Genomic DNA, 23,264 nt, shown 5'->3' on the forward strand with positions numbered 1-23,264 from the left:
CGGAGGGAAAGGTGTGGCTTGGCAGTTGGCAGGGGTGGGGGGGGGGGGGGGTAAGAGGGAGGAGACAGAAAGGGAGGTAAAGGTTGGGGGACAACACGACACCTGACAGAGACAACAAACTTAACTCCTCGGCAATGACTCTGTGTCATCTTGCAGGTAAACTGTACAACCTTTGAAGGCGCCTGCGCACTTGCTTCGCAAATTTGCTGCACACAGAGAAGTTGGGCTAGACCGAAGAGACTGCTGGAACACACAGCAAGGCAAGGCTTGAACGTGGCCGCAAGCTCTTCTGGGGCAGGTTTCATGGGCAAGCAACACAGTCGGTCAACTTCAGTTGAACGAGGGAAATGCAGTAAACCGACGAAATCAGGTTTCATGAAAAAGATTTCAGGAGGCTGACCGTGCCTCTTCTTGGGGAGTTGCCCGAATACAGTGCTGCTCTCCCCCAGCACCGCGTTCGGACAGCCGCAGTCTAGTGACGAAACGGTGGTATGACTTGACTCAGTCAGTGTGACCACCGCGAGCCCATGACACTGGCTTCAGGTCATACACCTAATAATCGACAAGTACATCGACTTCATTCTTATTCTCAAGTCAAAACAAGTTTATTGATATTCATAAACACCACCCTGGTTCCCACACAAAGGTATGAATGACATATAGAGGACAGGCAGCAGTAAAACTAACGACCCAATCTTTTCATAATCCACAAAGGCGCAAAGAACGAGACAGATGGAAGAGTGAATTAGTCAAAACTTGACTAAATGTAAAAACGGACCAATGTCGGACGGAGAACGGACGCCAACAACAAAAAATAAAATCCTCTTCCATTGGATTAGGGGGGACTTCAAAAGCAGGTTTTCTGGCATGGCACAACGCGCCTTGTATCATCTACTGAATGAAAGGCGAAAAGGGTCAAACGATCGAGCAAAAGGGTCGAGTAAAAGGATGCATACTTTTCGCGTTTGACGTTCAAAAGTATCGTGCAAAAGGATCGATCCTTTTCGGAAAGTATGCATCCTTTTACTCGATCCTTTTGCTCGATCATTTGACCCTTTTCGCCTTCCATACTACTGAGCTTCATACCCGTCTCCATCGCATTGAAAAGAAAAGAATATCTTTTTTTCCCCGTCACGGACTCAAGGTTTCGCTAAATCCTGATATTGATTAGGCAACATCGACTTCGCGAAGTCTACTTCACGGAGCTCGCTGCACGAGGCTTGGGCATAGAATTCTCGGAAAAAAACAAAAAAAACTTCGCGAAGACTTAGGGTTCAATAAAGGACAGCCTTAAAGAACATAGTCATACTTTCACTATCGCTTCACACCAAAGACTACCAAGCGCATCTGTAGAGTATTCATTTCATTTTCATTTATGCCTTTGACCCCGTCCGGGGCATAGGCCGCCAACAAGAGTGTATCTCTTGTTGACGTTTCTGTAACGAGTACTTTTTTTTCCATGGATGAGTTGTTAGCCCTTCGCACAACCCCCAACCTGGAGGGCCAGGGTGTATACTAAGTCTGGCCCCATTCACCTCAGACCTGTCCGGCGTGGTTACACCGGCCAGGAGCACTATGAAGGCTCCGGCCGGCATAGCTCTTTGGATCATCAGGGCACGCAAGCTGCTACGCCACGGCAAGGCATATACACCAGTAGCAGATCCGTAGAGTATACTGGGTTATAAAGGCACACTCCTTCTGGTGTACACAGTTCGCCTCATCGTCTCAGATCTGGCCTGGCGTAACGTGGAATAAGACCATCCTTCAACTTGGTCACATACCAACAATGAATTGCCTGGCTGCTCTCTCTCTCTCTACACAGTGGCAATGTTTATGAATGAATGTCGTAATGCCACTTGTTGTATTAAACAAATTTAATTCATCAACATTGTTAACTCATCACAGCAAGCAGTTTTTGTTTGGTTGTTTGTTTGTTTAACGCCCAGCCGACCACGAAGGGCCATATCAGGGCGGTGCTGCTTTGACATGTCATATAACGTGCGCCACACACAAGACAGAAGTCGCAGCACAGGCTTCATGTCTCACCCAGTCACATTATTCTGACACCGGACCAACCAGTCCTAGCACCGGCCGGGGTTCGAACCCACGACCTCCCGATCACGGGGCGGACGCCTTACCACTAGGCCACCGCAGCAAGCAGTCAGGATGTTGATTTTGGGTATGAGTCGAAGTGGACGGATGTTCCTATCCCGTGTACAAGCCGGGCCTGATCTGAGATGGTCAGCAGCACTGTTTACACAAGAACGAGTGTGCCTTTAAGTCCGCCCCCATTGCATTGGACACTTTTATTTCAATAACTTAAACCCTTCACTGCATGCGCTACAGATTTACTTTTCTCCGGAGGACCTAGTCATTATTCCACTATTGCTTTACACCAAAGAGTATCAAGATCGTTTGCATTGAAGTATATTACTGGAGACACAGGCTGTTTGTATTGAAGTATATTACCACAGACACACCTTTTTCTGCGTGGGTTATCAAAGCGACGAGGCTGATAGATTCTTCCTTGGCCTTCCCGTTGCTGGCACTTGTCAAAGCGACTCAGACGGCACTTGTGGGGCGGTGGATGTCTGTGAAGTGTTCAGCCTGCCAGTGTCATTTGACAGTGTGTACAAAGACCGCTTCGCCACCGTGCCCCCTTTGCCTTGTCTTTGATGCCGCTTTGAACCTCCGAGCTTTCACGAGGGCATTAATGGCCGAATAACTGAGCGGCTCCCTTCAACATTTCCTTCCCCAACTCTCTTCCCTAAATTGTCCCCTCGCTTTGAACGCCTTTGCTTCAGTCGGATACCGTCCTCGTGGTTAAATATCTCTATGTCTCTCTCTCTCTCTCTCTCTCTCTCTCTCTCTCTCTCTCTCTCTCTCTCTCTCTCTCTCTCTCTCTCTCTCTCTCTCTCTCTCTCTCTCTCTCTCTCTCTCTCTCTCTCTCTCTCTCTCTCTCTCTCTCAGCACGGTCTCTGTCTCTCTCTCTGTTTCTGTATCTCTCTCTCCGTCTCTCCCTTCCTCTCAGTCTCTCTCTCTCTCTCTCTCTCTCTCTCTCTCTCTCTCTCTCTCTCTCTCTCTCTCTCTCTCTCTCTCTCTCTCTCTCTCTCTCTCTCTCTCTCTCTCTCCTGCCTCTCTCTCTGTACTTCATAAGCTCAAGTTTCTTGTCGCGCTTCCAGACAATGCTTTGAGGCTCAGAAATCGTTTCTGTCGTTTATTCCCTTGCCTTCTCTTGGCCTCCTCAGTCAGTGTTTCATAGTCGCGTTTGTTCTTCTTTCTCCACAATCCCCCACCCCCCTCCTTTTATGCTTGTCTCAACCCAAAGCACCTTTCAATCGTTTATTGAGGAAGAGAGAGGCGGCGTGTTTAGGAGTTAGAAAGAGGGTCCAAGAAGACATTAAATGCAAGATCTGAAAAGGCTGCGACAGCTCCGATTAGCTGTTGAAGGGAAACCTCAACTGGCTGACAATAAGATCTGAGAGACCACTTGAGTGCTTGAATCGTCCAAGCGTATATAAAAATAATTTTGCAGTGAATGAATCTCATTCACCATGCAGCAGCGGTTCGCATGTAGAAAATGATATGATTATTATTATCATTGCCTTTATCAAGGTTTCATTCGGCTCTAGGCCCACAGGGCTTTTAAAGCTAACACAGAACACAGCTCAATCACTAACTAAATCATTATTAACAGTATTATCATATTATACCCATTGCTTGCTGGATCAATTTCAAAGGAACTTGACACAGGTGTCAGTTTAAACACTAGTTCAGCAAGAAACGCCCACTCTGCGCAGTAACTGCACCGAACTCACAGTTTCAAAAATACCGGCACGGTTGGCCTAGTGGTAAGGCGTCCGCCCCGTGAGCAGGAGATCGTGGGTTCGAACCCCGGCCGGGTCATACCAAAGACTTTAAAATTGGCAATCTAGTGGCTGCTCCGCCTGGCGTCTGGCATTATGGGGTTAGTGCTAGGACTGGTTGGTCCGGTGTCAGAATAATGTGACTGGGTGAGACATGAAGCCTGTGCTGCGACTTATGTCTTGTGTGTGGCGCACGTTATATGTCAGGGCAGCACCGCCCTGATATGGCCCTTCGTGGTCGGCTTGGCGTTAAGCAAACAAACAAACAAACAAACAAACAAACAGTTTTCAAACGTGCTCAAGTGGAAGGATGCTCTTATCTCATGTAAAAGCCTGTGGGGATCTTATGTGATTTACGAATTGGTTTACACGGAAAGGAAGGTTGTCTTGTACAAAAGACACAGAAGAGAAGACAACGCCGACACGTCCCTCAAAATCGTGAAGGGGACTCTGCACGACATGTCACACAGAAATACACCACGGTGCTTCGGTGGACCAGCACACTGTGGCACTACATTGGGGTGTGCACGTTAAAGATCCCACGATTGACAAAAGGGTCTTTCCTGGCAAAATTGTATAGGCATAGATAAAAATGTCCACCAAATACCCGTTTGACTTGGAATAAAGGCCGTGAAAGGTGAATGCTCGCCTAATAGGCTACTGAGCTTTACTGGCCGATGTGAATGCGTTATATATTGTGTGTAAAAAATGTCTGTTTGTCTGTCTGTCTGTAAAAAAATTCCATTTCAAACGGCAGAAATTAATATGTAAGCGCCTAGGGCTATATCTAGATTAGGCGCATAAAAAATGATCACAATAATAATAATAATAATAATAATAATTTCTGGAAACGAGCAAGCAAACCGGCAGGCCAAAGAGGGGGGGGGGGGGGGGGGGGAGACAATCACAGCCTAAACCAACCCTGAAACCAACAGGCAAAAACCCTCATCTGGAACCAATGGTTGTCGAACTTTAAAGAGAAGACAGACGTCTACCAGCCCACCCAAGACCACATCCTTCATCTCAGTCGGGTAGAGAAAACCGCCCTTTTCCGCCTTCGTCACTGCGGTCTGAAGGCACACCTTCTTCTTCTTGTCGATCACACGTCTTATTTTGTCAGCCCCGACAGCGAGACGAATGATGCCGTCTTCTCCAGGTCTTCCTTTCCTGCGTACAGCTTGCAGCGGAGGGGGACTGCAGCTGGCCACACTGGTTTTCTCAAATACTCTCAAGGATGGGGCATCTCTTGAGGATGTAGTCTGTGGTCTGATCCTCTTGTCCACGAATGATATGATGGCACACATAAACAAGTCGCGTAAGGCGAAATTACTACATTTAGTCAAGCTGTGGAACTCACAGAATGAAACTGAACGTACTGCATTTTTTCACAATGACCGTAGTCCGCCGCTAGTGCAAAAGGCAGTGAAAGTGACGAGCCTGTTCAGCACTGTAGCGGTTGCGCTGCGTTGCATAGCACGCTTTACTGTACCTCTCTTCGTTTTAACTTTCTGAGCGTGTTTTTAATCCAAACATATCATATCTATATGTTTTTGGAATCAGGAACCGACAAGGAATAAGATGAAATTGTTTTTAAATCGATTTCGAAAATTTAATTTTAATCATAATTTTTATATTTTTAATTTTCAGAGCTTGTTTTTAATCCGAATATAACATATATATATGTTTTTGGAATCAGAACATGATAAAGAATAAAATAAAAGTAATTTTGGATCGTTTTATAAAAAAATAATTTAATTACAATTTTCAGATTTTTAATGACCAAAGTCATTAATTCATTTTTAAGCCTTCATGCTGAAATGCAATACCGAAGTCCGGCCTTCGTCGAAGATTGCATGGCCAAAATTTCAATCAATTTGATTGAAAAATGAAGGTGTGACAGTGCCGCCTCAACTTTTACAAAAAGCCGGATATGACGTCATAAAAGACATTTATCGAAAAAAAGAAAAAAACATCCGAGGATATCATACCCAGGAACTCTCATGTAAAATTTCATAAAGATCGGTCCAGTAGTTTACTCTGAATCGCTCTACACACACACACGCACAGACAGACAGACACACACACACACACGCACATACACCACGACCCTCGTCTCGATTCCCCCTCTATGTTAAAACATTTAGACAAAACTTGACTAAATGTAAAAAGGATAGGCATCGCAACTAAAGCTCTATGCTACGATGGATCAGACACTGCAGCACGGTTTGCAAGCATGTCCTCGCCTTGCCTGACCTGACCTGGCCAGAGAGCACTACTCCAAGGGCAAAATTGCGGGGAACTGTTGAAGACTTGCGCGGAACTTGCCAGTTCATAACACCAGCAGGCCTCAGACATGAGAGACACAACCATTGAACGCTGAAGGAAAAGAAGATATCCTAGATGTGAAACGTTCACAGGTTGATTCAGATACCTTAGATGTGAAACTGTCCCAAGGTCATTCAGATACCTTAGATGTGAAACTGTCCCAAGGTCATTCAGATACCTTAGATGTGAAACTGTCCCAAGGTCATTCAGATACCTTAGATGTGAAACTGTCCCAAGGTCATTCAGATACCGAAGCTCTAAATGCATACAACATGTGTAATAGAGTTGTAACCGAGTGCCGAAACACTACGATCACCTCGGGAGGCGAAGTGCAATCAAACAGGATTGAAAATGTTAGGGCTAATTTCTTAGCCCTATAAAAACTGTTATGCAAACCCGAAGGTTTCCATGAACATACAGACAATCGGAAACCACCAGACCCCATCACAAACAGAACTCTACAATCCACGGGTGTTGACGTTTAAAGGCCAACAACTCGGGTGCAGAGTCTGCTGTGAAAGGAGCGGTAGCCTCCCCTGTCACAATGTGAGTGAGAGTTATGCGGAACCAGTCTCCTGGCACGTGAGAAAGGAACAAGCGACTTTCATCCTCATAAATACTTGTCACAGAAATACTCCACAGTGCTTCGGTGGATACCAGCACACTGTGACATTTATGCAAACGAGCGAGCAGACCGGCTAGCCGATGAGGGAGGAAGACAACCACAGCTCAAACCAACCCTGAAAAGCCTTGGTTTTGGCGTGTGGAAGATTTAACACTTTAGAATACCCTATATATTTATATGATGGACTTGGTGTATGAGCGGGAGAGGCCTTCCAAAATAAGTTGCGGGACATGGGACAAGTTCCCCCCGCTGCTGTTGAAAATATGTGTGTGTGTGTGTGTGAGCGTGTGCGGGGGAGAGAGAGAGAGAGAGAGAGAGACAGAGACAGAGACAGAGACAGAGAGAGAGAGAGCTTTGAACTTTGAACTTTGAACTTTATTTATTTATCGAGGGTAACAGAATAAGCAAAGTATACATGCTTTTTTTCATCCCGCCCTCGCCCATTGAGGGTAACTCGATTAATAACAAGAAAAAATAAAAGTTAAGTTAATTACAATTCAATTTATATAATTAACATGTCAACAAATTAAAAAGACATTTCAAAATGCATTGTGAATATCAAGCAATGATGTAATATTATCACAGAATTATTTATTTGTTTCCAAGAGAAACAGCATGTACAGTTCCTTGAAGGAAGTTTCACTGAATTGCATTTTGATTAAATCAGGCATGGAGTTCCACAATAAGGCGCCAGAATAAGAGAGAGAGAGAGAGAGAGAGAGAGAGAGAGAGAGAGAGAGAGAGAGAGAGAGAGAGAGAGAGAGAGAGAGAGAGAGAGAGAGAGATCAATTGCCGTGCATCAAAGCAGGGGTTTGGAGTGGTGATGTCACCGCTAGCGCAGAAATAGGCTAGGTGACCACAGTCTGAGTCACCGTGTATCGCTTAAAACTGTCAACATCTGTATAATAACATTGGGACTCGGAATGACCGCTGTGACACTAGTGGTCAACGTCAAAACACGTATTAATTAGAGAGAGAGAGAGAGACTTAGACTTAGACTTAGAACATTTTATTCACATAAAGGGTAGACATTTTAGGCCATAGGCCTAATCTTACAATGTGCCCTTTACATTCACACAAACACATATTCACGCGTGCGCCCGACTAGAATCATAGAAACATCAAGCATACAGTAATAATAAATGAGAAAAGTAGTAGAAAATACATGAATGGAACATCAATAAAGCAATTACAGAATGGAACATTAATTACGCAATCACATTTGCGCACTCACACGCAGACGCACAAGGAGGAACACATATAATACTAATAATAATATACACACAACTAAGTGCCATTCAACAAGCACACAGTGAGCCTACCGAGACAGGTAGATTTAGCATTATGTAGGCATGCAGCAGTCAATATTTCAGAGTAATAAAATAATTATAATTAACAAAGCTAGCTACAATACCGGCAGCGTAACTTATGAAGACCTCAGTATGTGTTTCCTGAGGGAGGTTTTGAATGCGTTCAATGAACGGCACGTTTGTACATTCGAAGGAAGAGAGTTCCACAGTGAAGGTCCCACAAAAGCAAAGCTAGTTTTGTATAGATCTATGCGAGTCCTTGGTAATATATATAGATTTGTTTGACACATATTGCTCGGAAGCTTTTGTCAAGAATGCATTTAGGTATGGTGGGGCCAGCTCATTGAGCGCCTTGTACATTAGAATTAAGATGTTGTAATCAAACTGCTGTTGAAGTGGAAGAATATTGGCTACCTTCAACTTTTCTGACGTGGACAGATAAGGATTGGTTACAATAAGCTTAGCACCTCTAAGAGAGAGAGAGAGAGAGAGAGAGAGAGAGACAGAGAGAGAGAGAGCTACAGACAGACAGACAGACCCACAAACAGACATACAGACAGACAGACAGACAGAGGCTATATAACCCACAATCTCCTTTCTCTCCTTTATGTGATGAAAAGGCGACAGGGCAGGAGAGAGAGAGGGGGGGGCTGTTGAAGGGACTGTTGTGAGACACGGAAAAAGCTTGCTACTCGTACCTGCTGCAACAAATTACAAGGGAGGGACTTCTCTTTCCCCCCCTCTTTGATCTTCGCCGTCGAATGGAAGTTTCAAGTAAACTTCAAATGGCGGCGGTAGTGGCTGCGTGATTCATATCATATCATTTGTTTTCTTCCTTAATTCCCTCGTCAGAGAAGTGGCGTGAAAGAAGTGTGTCATTAGAGTCGTGGAAAAGGAGACGACCCCGTGATTTGAGGGGAGGTAATGAGAAGCGAGGGGCAAGGGAAGAGTTGCGAGCCTTGTGATCCTGGGAGGACTTAAGGGTTGGGGGACTTTGTACAGCTATCACACCGTCACTTCACAGGACACACTTTGCCGAGCCTTTTACCGAGGTCAATGTGACCTTTTTAGAGAACTTGACCTCTTTTCTTTTGTCATAAATGCTTGTTAGACTCGAACTGAACTGTTTGGTCCTTTTTTTTCTAACCGGAAAAAAGACTCTATATAAAACCTTCTTCTTCAGCGTTCGACGTCTATATAAAACCAATTTGCACGTGTGTTTGTTTGTTTTCGGTTGGGTTAGTTAAAAAACAACTTAGTTTTATTGGTGTTCCTTTCTTTGGGTTTTGTTGATTTTGTTTATTCAGGTTTAGTGCGTCACGGGACCTCTTTCGCGAATTTCTAGTACGTTTGGGGGGTGGGGGGGGGGTGGGGGGGGGGGGGGGCTTCCCCTTAATATACTGCGTATGAGACGCGGGGAGCTCTGAACAAGATACTACATATTAATACAAGAATACACAGACACGCTGACAATCGGAATTAACTCGGAACTAAATCGTCGGGACCGTTCACATGGCAGATTTTTCGCTGACTTGGCCTCAGCAACAGAAGTAACTTGGGTGAAACTTGGTTGAAAGTCTGTTATGTGAACAACAGTTGGTTGCTCATTAAACAAGAAGAGCAAACGCTCGATCGAGTCACTTTCGCAGTTCTGAATATTATATGAGGCATCAGATGGACAGGAAGAAATTGCTATTCACAACACAATGAGTCACGTTCACATAAAATTTGAGCCCGGTCACTTTTATAGTTTCCGAGAAAAGCCCAACGTTAAGTTGTGTGTTGCCGAACAGAAAAGGCTAGTTATCTCCCTTGTTTTTCTGATAACGTTCGTAAAAGGCTACAGATGTAAATACTTTGATGTAAAGAATAATCCTACAAAGTTTCAATCACATCCGATGAACTTTGTCAAAGATATAAAATGTCTAATTTTTCCTTTGACGCTGACCTGTGACCTTGAAAAAGGTCAAAGGTCAACGAAACCATCGTTAAAGTGTAGAGGTCATTGGAGGTCACGACTAAACAAAATATGAGCCCGATCGCTTTGATAGTTTCCGAGAAAAGTCCAACGTTAAGGTGGTGTCTACGGACGGCCGGCCGGACGGCCGGACGGCCGGACGGCCGGCCGGACAGACTAACACTGACCGATTACATAGAGTCACTTTTTCTCAAGTGACTCAAAAAGTCAATTTCTTGACGAAGTTTTAACCCCATCTTTGACCAACCTCGTCGCCGGTAAAACATCTGTCAAATTTGTTGATGATCGTCCAAGCAAAGAGCTCTTTCCATGGGATTCACCTTAAAGTCATTTATATCAACGATTCGTTGTGTCCACTAAAATAGGTTCTTGTGATACTGTTTAAAAAATATACCAAAAGAGCTTCTCTTCTTGATAAGGATGATGTTAATGTTGTCCTAAATAATACTGTAATACTTAAAACGTTACAATAACTTACAAGTTCTTGTTTTTTGATTGCTGTTCTTAGTGGTTTTGTTTCAACCCGCCTGGCTGTCCCGTTACAGAAGCAGTTCCAGCACGCAGCTTGTGTGGCATTGCCCGTCTCTGAACCGCCATGATCCCTGATTGGAAGTTTGTGTGAAGTCTTTACGACTGACGCTCTTATCTCGCTACTGAAAGCCCCGCCGCCGTTGTGCCGTTCGGGCCTCTTATTTCCAAGCATTTTCTGCAAGCTCTCCCCCTTTGCTAGGAATTAGCAGAATGCTTTTGTCTGCTTTACCATGCGAAACCCCCGCCGCTTTGTCTTAGCCAAAGTGTCTTTGAAACGCAAAACAAAAGAGAGGAGGCAGGTATGCGAGCGAACCTGTGATGTCAGGGCCCGCAACTCCGACTGAGAGTGGAAAGGGGAGGGAACCACGGCGGCGAAAGCGATATAGTTTTGTATTGGGCGCAATCAAAAACGGGTCCAAAAGAATTATTGGCGGTCGTTTTGTGCTCAGGTATGCTTTTAACCTGGCATTAGTGGTGGCTTTTCTACTTAACCTCGCTGTTTGTTTCTGCTCTCTTTTTCTCCCCTCCACCTTTTTGCACCTTGCAACAGCTTCACTTGTTTCGCTTTTTTCTCTCCTTCTCTTTCTCTCTCGCGTCGCTTTGCTTCTTCAATGCGTACGATGTCTACCAATCCTGTCGCGATGTCTGCGTAGTATTTTCTGGGAAAGAAGAAGAAAACTAGTGTACACACCCATGCTTGGTGAATAAAGGTTTCGCTAGCTGCACATTTCTCCGACGTCAAATATTAGGTTGAGACGCGCGTCCTCATCATAAAACCCTTAATTGACCGATTCGTTCCCTCCCTGGCTGTGTAAAGGCGTGTAAAGCTCATAACTACCCTTTTACTACAGGTAGGAATCTAATTTTTAGCATGTACTCCAATTCCAAGCTACACACATACTTTCAACTCAATCGACCCATAAGTACCAGAGATATAATCCACGTTTTGGCAGACAGACAAACAAACAAACAAACAAACAAATAGACAGACAGACAGACAGACAGACAGACAGACAGAGCAAACCCTACCCACCCCGTATTATAACGGTGTATACAGAGGACAAAGGGAGAAGAAAGACTGAGACCGACAAAAAGGAGTACAGTGAAACCCTCCCTTTAAGACCCCCTAATTGAAGACCCTGTTTTAAGAGATTTTCTGTTCATAACCTCCCCGGTCAACTCCAGTATAAGACTCCCTCGCCTGATTTTCGCAGATGTTTGGAGGTCTTAACACGTGGCAGTAGTTTCAAGTATATAAGCTCAAGCGGCAGTAGGTGACAGCCGTTTGAGGCAAAACTTAAAAATGAACGTATAAGTTCGACGATCAGTTGATGACAAACGTTAGAGAAGATAGACCGACATAGTCGTCCATAATTATACGCTTTAAAAACAAAATTAAATAACATACGTTTTTAAACAGTGTGTAAGCTGTGCTAGTCGAAAAGGAAAATTGGAAAGTGCAGCATCACTTGAATCGGTTTTAAGTGGTTATGTCGTACAATTGTCGTAAAAGACGTCAAGGAATGAATTTCAAGAGAAATTGCAGTTTAAGAAATATTTATTCCAGTAGCACTGAAAATTCGCCGAATTCCTGTGCAGACGTAGCCAGCTTAGAAGTAGCCAGTAAGATTGAATAGACGGTGCTCAAAAATAACTCTGGTTAATATGGGTTGTGAAAGAGAAGAACAAAAATGACACAAGCAATTGTGCTCAGAAATGTGTACACAAATTGTTGGATCTTTAAACTTTGACCCGAGTATGTTTGTTTTGTGGCAGTTCAGTTCCATTTGGTGAAGGCCTCCCTAATTGAGCCATCTAGTTCACTTCGCGAGGTCTTTTTACCAAAATCAGGGACCTATAATATAGGTCTATGCCAAAATTCAGTGCCAAAGCTTCGTGCAGCGAGCTTGATGAAATATACTTTGCGTAGTCGTCTTCGCACAATGAATATCAGGCTGAACAGATCCGGTCAGGCAAAAATCACTCATTTGAAAGAACTGTCTCCGGAAACATAGTCAAAAGTTTCTTTCTTTTACCCACTGAGTCAATCAGTGATGGCGAACTGAATGAGAATCAGCGCCAATTCCCGATACCGTACGCCACAGTGGCGCTTCTACTACACTACGGCGCCGCCTTCTTACTCTTTCTCTCTACCCCCCCCCCCCTCCCCCCCCCCCCCTCTCTCTCTCTCTCTCTCTTTCTCGCTCTCTACGGCGCAGGCTTCAAGCTTGTAAGCAGATTATGTCAATAGCCTTTGATGTTGCCGCTAGCCAATGAGTGACCGACTAGTGCTGGAGTAGAAAAGATGTCCTTTCGCTGCTGTTCCCGCTGTTGCTCATAACTCCCTCGTCTTCGCTTGGCGTCGTATCGGAGTTTTTCAATAACTTGTGATTTTTTTTGAAGACTGTTTCTTTTTGTGTGTGTGATTTTTATGGGGGGCAAAAAACTCTAAGGCTCCTTTGCCTTGTTGGATGGTTATCTGTGAACGGAGAGAATTGTTTGCGATAATGTCATAACAAGCGCGGTGGGCGTGGTGACGACACTGAGGGGTATATTGTTTTATATCACCCTTCTGATGAGGAGACACGGGTGAACATATATATTTCTGGTTACTTATTTTGCTTTTGGGAGCTGGAAAGAGACACGTGACAAATCAGGATTTTGTTTTTGGCCACTGGAGCATTCTCCTGCTGTGACTGTGGATAGGAAAGAGATCTTCGATAATGTGGACTAAATGGATTTTATGGATGGATTTTGATATTTGTCAATGGACTGATGGATGTATCCATAATATGGATTTAGGCTGTTCTATCACACGGATGTCGTCTTGATTTAGTGGTGAAACAAACAGTACCAGAGAACTGGTGTCCAAGTGTCTTTGACAATCTTTAAAACTGTTGATGCCATCGGCGAATCATTGTAAGTACAGATTTAAATTTGTTTTCGTTTTGTTTGTTTTGTTCCCAAGAACTTACTGTGTGTGTGTGTGTGTGTGTGTGTGTGTGTGCGTGTGAGTGTTTGTGTGTGTGTGTGTGTGTGTGTGTGTGTGTGTGTGGGAGGGTGGGGTTGTGTGTCAGTGTTTGTGTGTGTGTGTGTGTGTGTGTGTGTGTGTGTGTGTGTGTTTTCTCTCCTCATTATTTGGTAAGTGCCCTTGTTGTGTGCAGATTGAATTTAGTAAATTTGACGTTTGTCATTTTACTATCCTCGGTCTACTTTTTTTCTACCATATTCTTGTATGCCACACATATTATCACTCCGATAGAGTTTTTGCTTTCTTTTCTAAAAGGTACTTTCTCCGAACTGCATGCGAGATGGTTTCGCAATAATGAATCAATCAATCAATGAGGCTTATATCGCGCATATTCCGTGGGTACAGTTCTAGGCGCTCTGCAGTGATGCCGTGTGAGATGAAATTTTATACGGCCAGTAATTGCAGCCATTTCGGCGCATATTTACCTTTCACGGCCTATTATTCCAAGTCACACGGGTATAGGTAGACAATTATTAACTGTGCCTAAGCAATTTTTGCCAGGAAAGACCCTTTTGTCAATCGTGGGATCTTTAACGTGCACACCCAATGTAGTGTACACGGGGGGGAGTTCGGACACCGAAGAGAGTCTGCACACAAATTTGACTCTGAAATAAATTTCTGCCGAACCTGGGATCGAACTCACGCTGACAGCGGCCAACTGAATACAAATCCAGCGCGCTACCAACTGAGTGTGTCCTTAACTTGTTCTTTCTCGTCCCTTCAGTCCATATGGCTATGCGAGGGAGGACAGCCGGATCGCTAGAGGATTATATAACATATTCGTCAAGAGTGTGAAAATTGGCCAAAGCTATTAAATGATAATGAGCGTGTTAGGTAAGGGCGGGAAAATGGAGGAAACCGTAGTGGTTTGGAGATTGAGTAAGCTCCAAATGTTGCCTAGAGAAATAAGATCACGGCGTATACAGGTGCGTAAACTATGTAAAAATAATTATAAAAAGGGTATTTGAGAGAGAGAAAAAAAACCGTTAGATGATTGTTGAACTGTTATTTGGCCACTGTAACTGTATTGATGCTGGTTATCATATCATAGTCACTGCGCGGTTTAAAGGCTGTCCTTACTTTAGCCCGAAGTTGACCTCGCGATGTCTCTGCCGAACATTCAGTGGTAACGCTTCGTGCCAATTTCGTGAATTAGACTTTTTTTAAGACCTGGTTTTCTCAGATTTATGGAGGTCTTAAAAAGGAGGTTCTACCGTAGCTTGCATTATCGTTGCACGGGACGGAATTAAAGTGTCTTTAAGAAGACGAAGTTTGCAGTCTAAAGGGAAGAGAAGCGACCCTATAATTATTGAGTGTGATCTTTGTCGCTGTGAGCGGCGAGTTTTAGGAGAGTCATCGGAGTATCAATAAACTAATTGACGCATTATCATCATATGATGTTCTCCTTCAAGGAAGCGTTTGAAACGGGGGGGGGGGGGGGGGGGGGGGGTAATGGATGGTCAATTGGGAAGGGGGATGATTGGCACGATGGGGGCATTTATATATAATCGGGGTGCCTTTTTTTGTTTGTTTATCGCTTGGTGTGTGTGTGCGTGCGTGTATACATGCATTGTTCGTGCGTGCGTGTGTGTGTATGTGTGTGTGTGTGTGTGTGTCCTGTTAAGATCCCATCTCCTTCTCAACCTGGTTTCGTGTTCTTGCTGGTTTGGTTGTTTGTCACGTGAGGCGCCTGCGTGCGTGCTTGTGGGTGTGCACGCGTGATACATGTACACGGCTTTTGAGCCTTGCTCCATCGTCATTAGCTGGCTTCTGACACTCGTGCTTGGAACTAGAGCGCCAACCTCGTCTGTTTCACGTGCATACACGGAAGATAGGCTATACATGACAGTGCAAAGAGGCGCTTCGTTGATCAAAGGCACATAACTCGTAGCACTGAAAACTGCAGGTGCTTCGGAAAGAATTATCCTCACATCACTTCTCCAGACACCGGCAACATTAAAGACAACATATCATTCTGCAAAACATAGCATTGCAAAGAGACGCATCGATGATTTAAGGCACATAACTCGCAGCACTGAAAACTGTGGGTGCTTCGGAAAGAATTATCTGCACTTCACCTCAGCAGACACCGGCAAAATTAACAATACAGCTTTTCTTTGCTTCAGACAAAATATCATTCTCAAAGATGTACGTACGGGACAACACTATAAGTATAACCCAGTGCAAAGACTTGGAGACGCCTCGATAATCTAATAGGGCACATAACTCGTAGCACTAAAATCGGCTGGCGCTTCTGAAAGATCTATCCGAAAAAAAGTGTCGCATGCAACGTACAGGATAACTCAAAATATTTGAATAAACATGTTGGTTAACTCTTTTTAACAGTATTTAATGAAGAGCCAATGGACAAACTAAAGTAACTGACCAGTCGCTGCGCCGCCGAATCAAGTGCGCGGGCAAAGCATGCAACACTGACGCATCGATGGTAAAATCTGTGAAAGGACACTCGACTTTACAATGAATTATGATATAATAATTTTAAAGGACAATACGTGTGATACACCACAGAGAAGATTACGTCAGAAAGCTTTCTGCTTGTTATCCATCTGTATTTTGTTGTGTAATGTTTTAGTTTTTTAATTTTGTGTTGTTGTAAATTGGGAGAACAAATTGTTTAAAGGTTATAATCGTCCTTTGATTAAATATACTGTCTAAGAAGTAGAATAACTCTAGTAGGAGGGTGCTAAGAGGTTGAACCTTTTATCGGCCTTTTTCAGCAACAGGCCAATGGTTGGAGGTTTAACATCTGTCGACCTCTTTTCTCCCGGCTCAGTTTGCTTATCAGGTAGCAAAAGCTTTCACAATTGAGACAGCTATATGAGCAGCGCAGAAAACAACACCACCACCCAAGTCGGGGCTGTGTAGCCTGCCTAACTTAACACTAGCGAACTATTCTGGAATTAGGAAAAACAAGCTTTCACCGACTGAGCTAGATTTGTTTTGCTGTCATAGTAAACTCGCTGGGAGCAAATGGCGGTCGGAAGGCAAGGGGTAAAAAAAAAAAAAAAAAAAAAAAAAAAAGCAACAGCGAAAGAACAAGACAGAGGAGGGGCAAAGGGAGAAATGAAAACATTACGATGAAACGGAAGACGCACTTGGCTACCTTGTGGCGTACTCTACCTGCCTGCTCCTCATGCTTATTGATGCTGCTCCGTGAGCTGACGTGGCGCAGTGGTTGTGGGCCGCTTAAAAGAAGCTTGAATTAAAGTCCCACTCCGCTTCGTGAAAACAGTTCTACTTTGCCCACATTAGTTGAGAGGCTTTAAAAACAGTGTATTAACAAGGGGAATCCTTAAGGCTCCACTCCGCCTCGTGAAAACAGTTCTACTTTGCCCACATTAGTTGAGAGGCTTTAAAAACAGTGTATTAACAAGGGGAATCCTTAAGGCTCCACTCCGCCTCGTGAAAACAGTTCTACTTTGCCCACATTAGTTGAGAGGCTTTAAAAACAGTGTATTAACAAGGGGAATCCTTAAGGCTCCACTCTGCCTCGTGAAAACAGTTCTACTTTGCCCACATTAGTTGAGAGGCTTTGAAAACAGTGTATTAACAAGGGGAATCCTTAAAGGTCCACTCCGCTTCGTGAAAACAGTTCTACTTTGCCCACATTAGTTGAGAGGCTTTGAAAACAGTGTATTAACAAGGGGAATCCTTAAAGGTCCGCTCCGCCTCGTGAAAACAGTTCTACTTTGCCCACATTAGTTGAGAGGCTTTAAAAACAGTGTATTAACAAGGGGAATCCTTAAAGGTCCACCCCGCCTCGTGAAAACAGTTCTACTTTGCCCACATTAGTTGAGAGGCTTTGAAAACAGTGTATTAACAAGGGGAATCCTTAAAGGTCCACCCCGCCTCGTGAAAACAGTTCTACTTTGCCCACATTAGTTGAGAGGCTTTAAAAACAGTGTATTAACAAGGGGAATCCTTAAGGCTCCACTCCGCCTCGTGAAAACAGTTCTACTTTGCCCACATTAGTTGAGAGGCTTTAAAAACAGTGTATTAACAAGGGGAATCCTTAAAGGTCCACCCCGCCTCGTGAAAACAGTTCTACTTTGCCCACATTAGTTGAGAGGCTTTAAAAACAGTGTATTAACAAGGGGAATCCTTAAAGGTCCACCCCGCCTCGTGAAAACAGTTCGCCTCACCGTCTCAGATGTGGTCAGGCTCTCTCTCTGGATGTATGTATTTGTCTGTGTCTCCCTCTGAGTCTCTCCGCTTCTGTCTTTCTATGTCTGTCTCTGTCTATGTGTGCGTGTGTGTGTGTGTGTGTGTGTGTGTGTGTGTGTGTGTGTGTGTGTGTGTCTCTCTCTCTCTCTCTCTCTCTCTCGCTCTCGCTTTCTCTCTCTCTCATCTGACTCTTGGCACACAGGTCAAAGCAGAGGTTAACTTGAGTGCACGTGTACCTAGGAGGGGGGTGATTTCTTGAATTAGCTGAGGGCGGAAGGAAATCGCTCACCTTCCACGTCCAAAACGTAGTGTTATTGACACGCCAGATTAGTGCGGTAGCGTATTGTGCTAAGCAGGAAAGCGCGCTTTTCTGCCGGTATTCTTGTTAGCTTCGCAATTTCCGGAAAACATCCACTTTCACTTTGAGACTGTTCTGTTTACATTCGACACTATCAAAACCACTTTGCAATACTGAAATATTTTTTTCTGTGTTCGAAAGCTACAGCCAATCGTTATTATGTCCCCTTAGGTACAGTTTTATAACATTATTGGCACATGTAAACAATAATAATTAATTAATGAACGCTACGAAAAGGGCACTCAGCATTTTCTTTTTTTATTCTCATCCACACTTTCAGCACTTCCCCCACCCGCCCTCCCTATCTCAGGTGTAATTTGTAAATGACGTTTTTAGCCTTCAATCCACTATTTAACATAGTAAGTCAAGCTTTTCAAACCTTATTAATAATTGCTTTGATGTTTTGCTGATGTTCAGTTTATTATTTAATAAAGATCTCATGGTTCAAAATTTCATATTGTTGTTTTTTTCAAAAACGTGCGTGTGTTCCATTTCAAACTAACCTCACTGATGTGAACTCCATTATTACTGTCACATCTGTTTTACAAATTACACCCATAATCCAAACCAACGCGCAAACACACACACACACCACAACTACACACATATGTACTCGTTACCATTAGCCAACGCTCGTCACAACACTGTCAGTCTCAAGTCTAAATAATAATAGTATAAATCATAACTAATTTTCTTCACATCATCATAGACATAATGTTGCTTCACATGTTCTTTGTACAATCGTTGGTTTTCACAATAAATATTGCATTACTGTAATTGTCTTCTTTTTCTTTAACAATATCTTTCCAAAAACAAAACTCAAAGACCACACAAGCTATTGCAACCTACTCATATCTCTGGTCTCTCTTCCTGGGTACAATGGTACCTAAGACTTACATTCAAATGCTTACATTTCCATGCTACCCACATTGTCAAAATACCAATAATTATTCAAAACAAATGTTAACTACTACCTAACTTCATTTCAGACCCACACCCATTATTATACACACATTTCACATTTAAACCATTAGTCGGCCCCCTGTCGATATTTATCGACTAAGTTCCATGTCCCCCTTCACCACAGGCAGCGCGCTGTCCTCAGATGTCGGTGCAACACGGTTGACTGCTCGTGTGATTGACAGGTGGGACGCAGTCGCCGACACGGTTATTTGACCGCGGGCCCCCGCACAAAAAGCTTTATTCCCCTTTTATAAGCCACGCGTCTTTAATTCTTTTCATCCCGCTTAATCAAAGCGCTATCAGTGTCTTCTAAGTTAAGCCGATCAGTACGTCGCTTCGTCATCAGCTGAGGGGGGGGGGGGGGGGGGGTAGTGGACGAAGGTGGTGGGGTTGGGATAGTGAGGAAGAGCGGGAGGTCTGGGGCCTTCTTCTTCTTCTTCTGCGTTCGTGGGCTGAAACTCCCACGTACACTCGTGCTTTTTTTGCACGAGTGGAATTGCACGTGTATGACCGTTTTTTACCCCGCCGTTTAGGCAGCCATACGCCGTTTTCGGAGGAAGCATGCTGGGTATTTTCGTGTTTCTATAACCCACCGAACTCTGACATGGATTACAGGATCTTTTTCGTGCGCACTTGGTCTTGTGCTTACGTGTACACACGGGGGTGTTCGGACACCGAGGAGAGTCTGCACACAAAGTTGACTCTGAGAAATAAATCTCTCGCCGAACGTGGGGACGAACTCACGCTGACAGCGGCCAACTGGATACAAATCCAGCGCGCTACCGACTGAGCTACATCCCCGCCCTGGTCTGGGGCCGAATCTCATGTGTCCATTGACTAAGATCACCCTCCACATGGGTAACGAAACTTATAGCGCTTTTGATATCATGGCGCGACACAGACTTGGTGCCGCTCGTCTGACGTCATAACGTGAAAAGCGCCGTGAGTTTTGTTACCTCCCTCTACATGGCACATTCACCTACTTTTACTCCCTATCTGTCGTAAAATCGGGTTTTACCTAACCCCATTAGGTACCATATGACTTCAAAAGATTTTCCCCACTTTGGGAAATGCAAAAAGCTCACTGAATGTCTGTAGGTGATTCCGGCATAACGATTAAAATAAAGTAATGTTATTACTGTGGCATAGCCATTATAGCTTTTGAGAACGAACGGATATTTAACATCAGACAAGATGCCCCGGAAACGCTATAATGCATGTGGTGATTTTCTTCACGACTTATCGAATTCTTCAAAGCCTTTTGTTCGTTATGGCTGGTCGGCATAATTCACGTTTACTACACATTAAAGGATGAGACCACACCGCAACGCTTAAACACAAAACGAATTCATTCATGACTAATGGAATTATTCTGGGGCTTATCAGCATTTTATTCAGGTGTACAGCGGACCCCCCCCCCCCCCCTCTAAAGATCACCCACATTTAAGTCCCCCTCCTTTTTAAGACCCCATTTCCCAGACTTTTCTGTTCATTACCTCCGTGAATTAACCTCCATTTTAAAATTCTCTTCTTTTTAAGACACCATTTTTTCAGAATTTTGGAGGTCTCAAAAGGTGGGTTGCATTGTATTCGGGCCCGGGTAGCTCAGGTGGTAGAGCACTGGACTTGTGATCGAGAGGTCGCTGGTTCGAATCCGGGCCGGGACGGACACGGGTCAACTTTATGTGCAGACCCAGAGACGGTATCCATCTCCCACCCCCGTGTCACCACAATGGCACGTTAAAGATCTTGGTCATTCTACCATAAGTGCAGATGGCTGATACCACCTAAACACGCAAACATCAAAAAGCCGTGAGGGCGTAAAACTCGAATCGTATATAAACCAATTCATGTCCAATATAGGCAATTAAGACCTGACGGACAATAAGCCCCTTAAAATTTACTCTTTTTTTTACTTCGGGTTAAAGACTCATACCTTGCAGACACGGAGGGTCCGGGATTTGAGACAGACTGGGACTAACTGTCAACGGCCTTTACTCGTCCTGTCTTTGATCTTGACGTTTACAGGTTGACACAAAACCAACAGACCGCACAAACTCTACTTTGTGAATGAAAACGCCACCCACGAACGAAATCTGAGATGGTTATTGGTGTTTCTGTACTAGCAAGAAGCAGGCTTAAAAGCTCCACGTTATTCTACTGATCTCTTCTAATCGTGCACTAATATATGATGGTCGATGGGGTAAAGTTCAACAGAAAGTTGCCCCCCGGACTACCGCCCCCCCCCCCTCCACCCCCCTCGTCAACTGCGCCCTGGACAATTACCCCCTGTGACAATAACCCCCACCTCCCCGTTATGTTCTCTGTGTATTACTGATTCCATTAGTGTTTGATTGTTGTTTCGAGGTAAGTCAAATATATTATTAACTGTTGATCTCAATCACACACACACACACACACACACACACACACACACACACACACACACACACACACGCACGCGCGCGCGCACTCTGTGTGTACGTCTGTGTGTGCATATTAAAAAAAAATCATACTTTGGAAAACTGCTTTCGGAATGTGCGCCTTGAGGACATGTCGTGTCCTAAAAGTCCAAGTGGCCAAACCGGCACAAAGTTATTTTCTTTTCCAAAGCATCACACGCATCTACTTTGTAGTTGCCCCCCTACTTTCTCGCTCCAACCGCAAACTCACTTTCCGTGTTTGCTTTTCACAATACCCCCCATTCATCGGACAGACATAACTCTGCCCATTTATCAAGTCGCAGGGACTTAGAGGAACAATACGCCTACATCAAAGCCAGATTTTCGTTTGATCAGTTAACCCAGGTAATTCCATAGCGAGAAAACAAGCGACCCTTTGATCAGTTTAACCCCATGTAATACGAGAGCGAGGAAACAAGCTAATTACCGACCCCGTAGTAAAGGTAGATGGCCCGAACGCAGTTAGTGTCTTCGTACATACACTCTTGCTATAGAGCACGCAGTATAGACGTGTTAAGATGACAAAACGGACGTGTGCGACAACGTGACCTTAACTCCCTGACATTGGCGTAAAGTGTGCATAATTCTGATGGCATTTTCAGAAACAATTCATGAATTACACTACTTAAATCGAAGTTTCCATCAAAAGTTTGCTTCTGTCGGCTCCAATTCGGCTGCTGACGAATGTCGCTTTTCGCTTTTCTCGGCTAATAGGCAATGTTCGGAAATAACTTTATTTTTTAATTTTTTAATGGGTTGTGGATCAGTTGATTTCCACTTTCCCCCTAGAAACTCTTAGGCAAGCCTTTAATGTCATGAGTAGTTAGCCTCGGAATTTCTATGAAAACAAGAAATTTCTCCGAGGTAGAAAAAACACCCCCGTCAAAGGGAAATAACCTTCTCAGTTGGTGGCAGTGACTGAGTGTGAATGGTTATTTCCCTTTGACCATTAAGATGTCCCTCTATAAGTCCTTGTATAATTTTAATCCACCAATAACTCCCTAACCGTGTGTTTGACTGGTCCCAATTTTTGTACGGACCGTCTCAGGAATGTATAGAACCTGTTCACCAAGTTTGGTGACGATCGGTCCGTTCATTCTTGAGATCTATATGCGAACACAAACAAACAAACACATCGACCGAATCCTATACACACCAATAACTCCCTAACCGTGTGTTTGACTGGTCCCAATTTTTGTAAGGACCGTCTCAGGAATGTATAGAACCTGTTCACCAAGTTTGGTGACGATCGGTCCGTTCATTCTTGAGATCTATATGCGAACACAAACAAACAAACACATGGACCGAATCCTATACACACCCCTATACCGGGGGTGTAAAAAGCAAAGAAAAACAAGGGAAAGCAACTCTCCCACAACCCATTGAAACCCGACAAAGTTAGTTTTGAAATTCGTCTGTGGGGCTTTACGCACTTTTCGCTGCTCTCTTTAGCGTTTCCGTCCCGTTTGCGTTGTGATTTAAGCGTGTCCAAGTCAGTGTCTGTCTGCCTGTGCGCACCTTCATTGCGGGCCGATACTGTGCGGACAGGTGGACTTCAAAGAGCGCCGATGGTCGATAAGTAAGGCTCGCAGCTGAAAAGGCTGCATATGTTCATAACCTTTTCGATAAG

This window comes from Littorina saxatilis, linkage group LG3, assembly GCF_037325665.1.
Source record: "Littorina saxatilis isolate snail1 linkage group LG3, US_GU_Lsax_2.0, whole genome shotgun sequence".
Lineage (NCBI taxonomy): Eukaryota > Metazoa > Mollusca > Gastropoda > Littorinimorpha > Littorinidae > Littorina > Littorina saxatilis.